The following is a 10,877-nucleotide window of genomic DNA, read 5'->3' as shown; positions in this document are numbered from 1 at the left end:
ATACCAGAACAGAAAGAACAGTCTGAAGAGAAAACAGCAATAGTCCACTGGATAAAGAAGACATATCATCTAATTTGTAACTTGATATTTGCTGCTACAAAGGCACATTTAACAGCTTCACATACAGCAAATTGGGAAACCTGTTTCCACTAAGGAATTTCTCTAGCTTATCACAGCTAGAAGCACAGCCCTTTAGTCTTATCACCAATTTTTTAACAGATAATATTAGAAGGTTAATGATTTTAAAAAAATCTGATACTGATACATCCTGGTCAACATGGAACTTGATGCTGTTCCTCTTAGAAGACTGTGATCAGCTCCTTCTTCTATCTGCACTGTCATTAGGACCCAAGAATCCAAGAAAATGCTTCCAAGACTATTTGATCATTCACTTCTGCCTTTCATTCTACTGTTTAAACAGTGCTGCTAAGAGGAAAAATGAAGTTTCTTACAGACAAGACCTTAAAGCACATTAAAGACCCCTACACTGAAACCACCGCTACCAAATGGAACAAAAACAAAAGTCATCTGCTTTGGAAACCATCCACAGCAAAAGACAACAGCATAATGGAGCAGTAGCTTAGACCAGGGCAAGACAGGGCTCACTGATTAAAGAAAAAAACAAGGCAAAGTCTGCTTTGACTGAGTACAACTCCACTTCTCCAATACTTCATTCTGCCAGAAGTATACAAATGTGGGGTTTTCAAACTTCATTTTCTTTTCAACTCTACCACTGGGGTTCAGGAAGGTGTTTGTTTTCAGTGGGTGACACTTGCTTTCAAGACACTTGCACAATTGAATAGTATTTTACCATCTGAACATTTAAGCTATTTACCTGTTCAGGAGCATCAGAGAACAGCACCTCAACCTCATCAAGAACAAGATGGCAAAGATTACGAAACAGCGTGTGACGTTCAGACAGTCTCAGCAGGCAATATGGTGCAGGCACTATTACCTCACCTACAAGTCGGTAAAGGACAACTGTTAACATTAATTTACATTCCACATCATGACACACTAGTTTTATGAAGAAGGTCTCAACTGCATTTCAGATGCATCATCTTGAAGTTATGGGAAGGGTTTTTTTGGTTGGTTTTGGTGGTAAGGTATTTTTCTTTGGATATTTGTGTGTGTTTGTATTTTTGGTTGGGGTTTTTGTTTCGTTTTGTTTTAAATAGGGACCATATAACTCCATGTTCTGACTTCTAGTCAACAGTCATTTTAGTTCGCTTCTATTTCTTTACCCCTGTGTGTCTTTAAGATCTGAGTACGCAAAACTGTGTTTTTGAAACACTGAAAAGTCTTTGTTAACAGCTTTACAGAGCAGGATGTCATTTCATTTCCCAACAAGACCATGGTAGAACCAGATCGACAGAAGGTAAATATCTAAACACATTCAAGCATAGCCTTTAGTAGTTTGGTTTTAACAACAAAATAATGCCAATATTGTATCTTCATTTCTTACAGTTTTATGCAATTAAGACAGCCTACATTGCATTCAAGTGTCATTCAGACGACAGAAGTATTCTTACATCTTTGGATTTTCACACTTTTAGCTGCTTCTTTGTTCTGCCCAAGCATTAACAACATTGGATGAAGCAGTCTGGAGCATCTTTGGTATGTTTTCAGTAGCTCAAAACCAAGTCGTGCCTTCTTCCACCCAGGACACAAGATAAGTGCTAGTGGCTAGGTGTGGATGTACAAAAGAGTTACAGTATAGCATGAGACAACTGTTTAGAATCTTAGTCATTGTACTGTTTCAGAATTTAGGGCAAAACTAAAATCCGCAAAACAGGCCTTTCAATGCTTCAAACAGAAGCTTTTAACACCATATCACCTCTTCAATGCAGATGGTACAGGCCCGAGGAACCGTGCACCAAGCTGGAGACAAATGGATGTGCAGCAACACACGGTGAAAGGTCCAAAAGTTTCATAGAAGCAGAAACATCTTGTCTTACTTGGAGCTGTGTGAGCCATTTTCAGTGGTCCCTTACAGCCTCAGTAAGTCTATGTTTCTGTGATCTAATGCAGTAGAAAATGAATGACAATGTTTTAAAAATCAAACCAGACATTTCCATTTCACTATGTAACAGCCCCTGAAAAATCAAGCTTCATCGAGTATCCAAGTGATATGACATTAACCACTTGTTAGATATTACTTGATAAATAAGTTACAGACTGCCACACTCATGCAGTCCATCTCTGTCAATGTTTAAGCAGATGGCCTAAATAACCTGGGAAGCATCATGAAGATACTCTAAGATTCCATCAGATGCACCCATTCTCAACATGCACTACCTTTTGGATCATTCATTGACATTTGCACCTTAGAACACAAAACCTGCAGTACTCTAATATATACATCCTCCACTCCTGTTTCTCAAGGTTTGTAGGAACTGCTCGACTGCAAAAGTGTAAGAATTGGTGGAATATACAAGAAAGGATTATTTCCCTGACATGAGATGGCAACTACATCACATCCTTGAGCTTTTGGTGGCCAACAGTAAGATTCAATGGAGTTAGGGCCTAATCTTTTTTTCCAAGTTCCTACAGAAAGAGAAATAAAGAGTTCTACCTGAAAATCGTGTGCTTGAAACACCAACAAGGCAACACAAAGCAATGAGCAATTTAAAAGCCTTTGACCCACTGCATAATACATTTCCTTAACACACAATATGATAAGAGTTCTTCTGGGATGAGGACTTAAATTCTTACATCTCATTCAAATGCCATCATTTGTAGCAGTGGTTGATAGATCAGATGAAACTGTACAATTCTACAGTCTCTCTGAAGCATAAATTACTCAACCGTATGAACAACCTCCTACACATTCCTCAATCAAAATTAGCTACTGTCATATTTAGTATCTGAAAGTTAAGGTATGATACTAGTCTTAAAAATGCTAAATGTAATGTATTACGTTAGCATTACCCTTTCCAGATCTTCAAGAAGTGGTGCTGTTTCCAGAATTGATGGTGGCTTCATTTTCTTGCCAAGAAAGACAAAGTTTCTTTCTCAAGATTTTGAAAACTCTGAAACCATATGAAATAGATGACAAAGGCAATACTTAGTAAATGGGTTTGAGCTTACATCCAACTTAAAAACTGTTTTTTTGAGAAGAATTAGCCAAAGAAATGCTAAACACAAATGAAGTACAACTCACACACACGTCACACAGAACAGTGCTGAGACTCCTACTGTCCCCTGACTTGGCCATTGCCTCTCTTTCTTGCTTTTTTTCTTTTTGTCTCTTCCCCTGCATTTTTTTTTTTGCCCCTCCTGTTTTCACAGAGGCACCACCAACTTTGCTGGCTTGCTGACCTTTGGTCTGGTCTTGTTGCTGATGTGGCTGAATTCAGTCCCTGGTGTCCCTCCACAAAGACCACTCTTGTAGCCTGAACACTACCCACACCTCCACATATATGACACACGTTTGCAGAGGTTTAAATGGAAGTTATATCCTGGAATTACCTGTTGCTCATTTTCAGTTCTATGTGTGTTCAAAGGATCAGAATTTAAGCACTGCTGAAGCCTGAGAAATATACAAATATTAAATTCAATGGAAATGCAAAAGGAAAGTGTAATCGATAAATATCACCAATATTTCTAAAATGGCATGAAACAGTTCACCTACAAAATATCTCTGATGTATTACCTGTGCCAACAAAAACCCTCAAATATGAAAGAAGAAATCAAAAAGTACCATTTTGGATGTAAAATTTACTATTAGCTTTTAGGTATCTGAAAATAACCCAAAGGTTTTTTTAACCAAGACAATTGGTGGGTTCCTCAACTTCAGAAGAAAATCAGATGGGACTGCAGGAAAAAGGTGTCTTAAAGTTGCAAAAACATGAAACAATGTATCTTTGCAACAGTTAAAACTTGAATTAAAAACACCCCTCAGGTTGTTTACATATGCAGCAAGTGATTTGCAGCATAATAAAAGCCTTGCACAAGTCAACTCAGTCAGATTTCATTCAGCTGGAAAACTTTATCAATCACACTAAGAATAAAAGAAGGCAACTGAATATGCTGAGTGTGCAGAAACGTACTGCCTCATCACAGCCTTGTTTTCAAGCTACTGTTTAGAAAGAATTGCTATTTTTACTGTGGTCTGGATAAGTATCAGCAGCTTCTAATGGCCTCCTTCCCCAATACCATGTGCACACATCTTGTCTTACCCTCTGCCCTTTTAGCTGTCTAAGAAGAGTAACTGGAAACATACTACAGCTCCTAATTATCTGGCTAAACAATTGGTTCAAATATGTAACATACTGTACCATACCTGTCTGTGTGAACTGCTGGATTTTCCTTGAAAGGCAATCCTGGGATTGTTTGAACAATCTATCAAGAAAAGACAAACCCTTTTCTGGCAGTAAAATACTGTTTAAGAGCAACATTTTAGAAAAACAAGATTACTGAGCTCAAGGTGGTTTTCTTACCTAACCGAATTTTCTTCATTAAGAATCAAGCATGCAACAAGAACATCAACCACACAGGAGAATCAGTTCATGTTCACTGCTCAAGCTATAGCTTCTGGCAGCTCTTTCTTTGAAGAATCCGCCCCTGTATTCCCCCAACAACTACCAAAAGCTGGCCACACAAAACCACTACACATCTTCACAGCACTAGAGCAAGTGAGTACAAAAGGAGACACAACCTGTTCAAAGTGCATAGTTGCAATCTAAAAAACCAAAACCACCAGAACCACAAACTTGAAGGACAACGTTCTCTTTTAACTAGATCAAGAGTTAGTCCCAGATTTGTTACAGAAAAGGACGTGATAGCTGACTACAGTATTCCTAATCTGCCTTACAGATGCTTCACTTAATTCATTCTGACATTTGAATAGAAAATCTAACACTTACAGATCCGGTAGTTTCACTGTCACCTGTGTTTGAGCTTTGTCATGTCTTTTCAAGAACAGAACCAGATACAGCAAGATCTAGAATGACAATTTTAAAAGATGCAGAAACACGTTTGTGATTATCTGAATCTATGAAAGGCCAGTGTTTTTACAGTTGGTTGCAACTGACTTCTTTCTCTGCTTGTCTCATTTTCTAATGGCCAAAAGAACAACCAAAAGACAGTTGTATTTACATAAAGATATGCAAATGAACCGAGTGAACAAGGACAGAGGATATTTATAGTGATTCAAGTCTGTTTTAAACAAGACAACTCACAGAAAACATTCAAGTTACCTCTGTGTAGAGAAATCCCTCTAAACTCAAATCAAACAGTAAGGTATCACTGATCAATGCTACAAGTTATTTCAACAGTATCTAATGCTTTTCAGCATATCAACAAATGACCCTGCAACTCACCTTTGTCTTATCAAGTACAAAACGCTTTAGAATATTCCTGCATCTGCTGATTTGATTGCTCTTTGTAAAGTCTGATACATAGGCAGTGTTTGTTAGGATACCTTTTGTTCCACTTGTTGGATTCCAACTGATACAGTAGGTCAATATATCCAGGTAAAGACAAATGATGCACTGCATGAATGATTGCTGCCAACACACACGGTTCCCACTTGTTTCAGGATCTGTTGATACCTTCTGCTGGAGCAGCACTGTCCTCAAATCAAGTGCAGGATTAACAACTTTCATTGGAAGAGAGTCAAGATTTAATGATGTTTGAGTCTGCTGAACTCACTGCATTCTCTTCAGCTTGCTCAAAATGAGCAAAGCTGCTTAAGACGAGATCATCATTAACGCATACCTAAAAAACGCAAGTCTTTGACTGACCAGAATCGACAAGCAAGTCACCATCACATACTGCTTTAGAATTTATTTGAAGCTGGAGACAATAGGAAGACATATGCAGTATGTATAAATGCTTTCTGAAGAGTACTCATTCCAGGGCAGAAAAGTTGGTCATATCTTCCTCTATGTTCTCCAAACAGGTGTTACTTACCAGTTTCATGCTTTTGCCTAAAATTCTGTGCTCAGTTTTCTATGAGCTTTAAACATTTTTAGAAAAACTATCTTAGTTTTATGTCCCTTTGATTCAGAGTGCATCCAAACCTGGCAGGAAAAAACAATATTCAACTTCAAAGTTCTCACTGGCTCAGAGAGAAGTGACACTTGCCAACTGTGATTCTGAACAGAGAAGGTATTCAAATTAAGATGTAATCCAAGTTATTGTCTACAGTGAAGACCACAGCTCTAATGTTAAAAGTCTTGGTAAAATACTCCAAATGGCAGCAGTTTTCAAACACATTTATTTTTGTCTACTACGCAGCTGCTTAAGTCTGACAGTAGCTGCAGCAGAGATTTAGCAGGAGTTACGCACTTTGGTAAGTGCAACGAGCTTTCTTCCTTTCTCCCAACTGTTTGGGAACTCAGCCTTATGCACATATGAACTTGTATTTATTTTCATAACACCATGCAACTGCCTTCTTGAAATATCTTTAAGTGTATCACAAAGAAGGACAAGAGTACAGTAAATTCACATAGTTGTTCATCTGAAGTACTTGGGGGACTTCATTTGCTTGTCAATACCTTCCAAAGCGCTTCACAAGTTTCCACCTCACAGAATTCATTCCAAAGTTCACAAACAACAGATTTAGAAAATAAATCTTCTAATAAGTTAATGATTGCACTTCTACTGTATATGGCAAATTACAAAATTCACTTGCAAATAACACTTTTCGGTCTTAAATTTGTCACAAAGTTATAACTTCTACAGCACAGTGCACAAAGAGGTTTGTAGAGAGAAAAATATCTTACCTTTTCACCTTTTATTGTCACATAAAGGAAAACATCAGATGTGGTATCTTCTACAGCACATACTTTGGCTGTCGTCTGGGTAGTAGCAAAACTGAGTGATGGTGTTTCAAGGACGCAGCTGCCTGTTCTTTCCTGCTCTTCTCCAGCCCAGTGTTTCCTCACTAACCCAGCATCTGGAAGAGCAAACAATGGGTGTTTTAAAAGTCTCCCTCTCACTGTAGTGGTGACAAGTTTCTGTTGATCTCCTGGGGACTTGACTTTGGCTTTGGTTTGACATTTTGGCCACCTGGACTTGAGAATTCTCCCTCCCTTTTCCACCCCCCTTTTCACATCTGTTGCCTGGGATTCTCCCTTTACAGTTCTTGCTGGACATTTAGCCAGACTCTGTGCTCTGCACTTGAAACAACCAGCAGATGATTTCTGATGGAACCTGAGGCTCTCTGCACTGGCCTGATGCAAAGGCAATTTGCATCAAAATTCCTCCAAAATCCTTTTTTTTCCTCTCTCAGAATTGCACCAAAACCTCATTTTATCCCTCAGAACTCCCCCAAACCCCACTTTTTCCCCTCAAAACGCTTCCAAAACTCCACTTTTTCCCTCAAGATGGCACTTTTTTACCCAGCAGTTCCCAAAAATCCCAATTTTTCCCTCAGAATAGCACCCAAAACCCACTTTTCTTCAGAAAATACCTCCAAAACCTCACTTTTTCACTCAGAACTCCACCAAAACACCACTGTTTCCCTCAAAACTGCACCAAAACCCCGCTTCTTCCCCCAGAAGTTCCCCAAAACTGCACCTTTCCCCTCAAAACTCTACCACACCCCACTTTTTCCCCTCAAAACTCCACCAAAACGCCATTTTTCCTCTCAAAACACCACCCAAACTCCACTTTTACCCTCAGAATTTCCACAAAACCCCACTTTTCCCCTCAAAACCCCACCAAAACATTTGGTTTTTTCAAAAATCCACCCAAACCCCACTTTTTCCCTTTAAAAATTTACCAAAACCTCACTTTTTCCCTCAAAACTCCACCAAAATCCCACCTTTTCCCACAGAAATACCCAAAATTCTCATCTTTTCCCTCAAAACTCCACCCAAATCCCACCTTTTCCCTCAGAAATGCCACCCAAACCTCACTTTTCCTCTCAGATTTGCCCCCACACCTCATGTCATCCCTCACAACTCCCACAAACCCGCACTTTTCCCCTCTAAATCCCAACAGAAAACAACTTGTTCTGAAAGAATAAAATGAAATAAAATGGAGCCGGTGAGGCTCAGTCACAGCAAGGCCGACTAGGCCACGAGAAAGGATGATGAAACCAACCCTGGCCATTGCATCAGAAACCGCAGGGGCTGAGAAACATGTCTCAGAAAATTGGATCCATTGTCCCCACCTTGCCAGCAGGGCACCTGGGTTAAGGGGAAGTTGTGTGCGTGTGTTGGAATTTTCCGTCCCTCATCCGCAGCATATATAAACCCCTACCTGCAAAGCCTCGGGGCCGCCTCCTCTATCTCCTGCGTGAGATACGAGACGGCCCGGAGCTCCGCAATAAAGCTCACCTCTTGCTTTTGCAACAAGCCGGTCTCTCGTCTTCCTTGGGGTGTTCGCCGTCCGGGCTTGGAGCGAAAGCCTGCAGCTTTCAACATCACGACCAACAGTTTTTACACTCGTTGAGGCAAGGGACTGAGAATGGAAAGGACGAGCCCAGCGGTCCGTGAGGGCCGGGGCCGGCGGTGTCGGCGCGGTGTGTGTGGGGGGGCTCCGGAGACACCGACCGGGCGCGGGAAGCGGCTGCGCGGCGGCGGCTGCGGATGGAAGGGGCGGGGGGGGTCTGGCTCACTCCGTGCCGTCCCCGGCGGCGGCGGCGCAGCCGCTGTTACTCTCTCCCGTGTTTTCTTTATCTCCCCTCACATGCCCGATGGTGTCGAGTGTAACACGGGGTCGCCCTCCCCCACTCTCCTCTGATCATCCTGCGCTGCACCCCGGCCCGACTCCGCCCGCTCGGCATTCCCCTGCGAGTCGTCCCAGGGGTAACTCGGCGGGTTGGGCTCGAATGGGAAGCAGCTCTCCCGCGGGGGCTCTGCTCCGAAGCCCCTTCGCCTCTCTGACTTTGTAAAACTCTTGTGTAGAGAAGAACCTTTTTCTTTTCTCTCGGTATCATCCGCCTCAGCGCCGCTCCCGACACTACTCTCGGTGCTGCTCCCGGCGCTTCTCCCGGCACCTCTCCCGGCACCTCTCCCGGCGCTGCTCTCGGCACCTCTCCCGGCACCTCTCCCGGCGCTACTCTCGGCACCTCTCCCGGCACCTCTCCCGGCACCTCTCCCGGCGCTACTCTCGGCACCTCTCCCGGCACCTCTCCCGGCGCTGCTCCCGGCACCTCTCCCGGCACCTCTCCCGGCGCTTCTCCCGGCGCTACTCTCGGCACCTCTCCCGGCACTACTGTCGGTGCCTCTGCCAGTTCACTCTCTGCCCCAGGGACAGGCTCACTAAGTGGGGGGGGGGGGGGGGAGGCGGGGGCTCTTTAGGCCGGCACTCTTGTTCCTCGGGAGGGGCTGATGGCTCATATGGTTCTCGTACCCCGTCCGTGCCTCCAGGGTCATTTTCTACGGGGGGGGGGGGAGCATTACTTTTGAGACGGTAGGAGCCAGCGAGGTGGATTGGAACCAGTCACGCTCATCGTTTTTGTTCTTACTCTGTGCTGCTGATGCGTGCTCAGCAGCCTTCTTTTCTGCCTGATGTTGCAACAACTCATTGTGCACTATCCGCCAAAACTTCCCTAACTTTTCAGCTATCTCATCATCCTCCAGGGTAGCTTCCCACAGCAAATCCCCAAATCTACGCCATTCGCTCAATTCATGCACTGTCTGTGGATTCTGAAACACTCCCTTAGCATACCCATAAGCTAACAACCCTGGTAGGTCTTTTTGCAGATCTATATCCTTTATCTGCCGCTTCTGCAAGAATGCAGTAAATAAATCATATGCCGCTTGCCTTTCCACACCTATTTGTCAGCGCGCTGTTACAGCCCTTCAAGGTCCAGCGGCACGTATCGGCCGGGCTCGGCTATACGGTCACCCAGGGCACGGCGTGTTCCCAATTTTCACGCTTATTGCCGTCCTTGCTGCATAGGACCCGAACCCCTTTGTCACTCCGCCGTGGCGCCCAGTCGGTATATCACGTCCTTCGCGTATCACGTCGGGGTCACCATTTGCTGAAGACGACGGGAGACAAGCCCACCCTGCAGTGCAACAAGTCTCAACTTTATTTGCAAAGATACAACTCTTTTATAGATACAATAATCAGGCTCATACATATTGCAAAAGCTAAGCTCATCATTGGTTCCCAGTTAGGTGCAAACCTCACCCTTGTTTCAACATACTCCAGATACGTGCGGCTGCTTAACCCAAACTAAGCTCCTGCTTTCTCATCCTGTTATCATACAGCTCTCTTGCTCTCACGGCCTTGAGCAGGAGTCCAATATCTTATCGCTTAATGCTTACTGCCTAACCAGCTGTATTCTATCATGTCCTCTTTTCTCTAGCCAAGCCTCCACAAAACTCCCCACATAGGTGGGATCTGCCTTCCTGCTTTCTTGTAGCTCCCATACGCAGTGCTGTAACTTAACAGACACATGTATTTTTTCAATGGGAGATGAGGAGTCAAAGAGTGTGGTATTGAAGATAGCTCCCACAGCAAAGCAGCTGCAAATGTGACACCGTGCTGGCTGATAGACTGCATGGGGACCTACTTACTACTGTAGCTGGCATCTGCCTTCCTGCTTTCTTGTAGCTCCCATACTCAGTGGTATAACTTAACCGACAACATGTATTTTTTCAATGGGAGCTGAGCAGTCCAAAGGAGTGAGACTGAAGATAGCTCCCACAGGAAAGCAGCTGCAAATGGGACACAGTGCTGGCTGATAGTCTACAATGGGACCTACGTACAACTGTAGCTGGGGTCTTCCTTCCTGCTTTCTAGTAGCTCTCATACGCAGTGGTATAACTTCTACCGACAGTTTGTATTTTTTCAATGGGAGTTGAGGTTAATTATGGACGGATAAAGTTGTGATGGACCGGCTTGCACCTCCTCGTCCACATACATAGCAAGCTTGAGCAAGGGGAAAACCGAAACAGCAGATTGTAACA

The sequence above is a fragment of the Colius striatus genome, unplaced genomic scaffold (genome assembly GCF_028858725.1).
Source record: "Colius striatus isolate bColStr4 unplaced genomic scaffold, bColStr4.1.hap1 scaffold_36, whole genome shotgun sequence".
Taxonomy (NCBI): domain Eukaryota; kingdom Metazoa; phylum Chordata; class Aves; order Coliiformes; family Coliidae; genus Colius; species Colius striatus.
The sequence above is the reverse complement of the archived record's forward strand: the minus strand, read 5'-3'. Positions refer to the sequence as shown.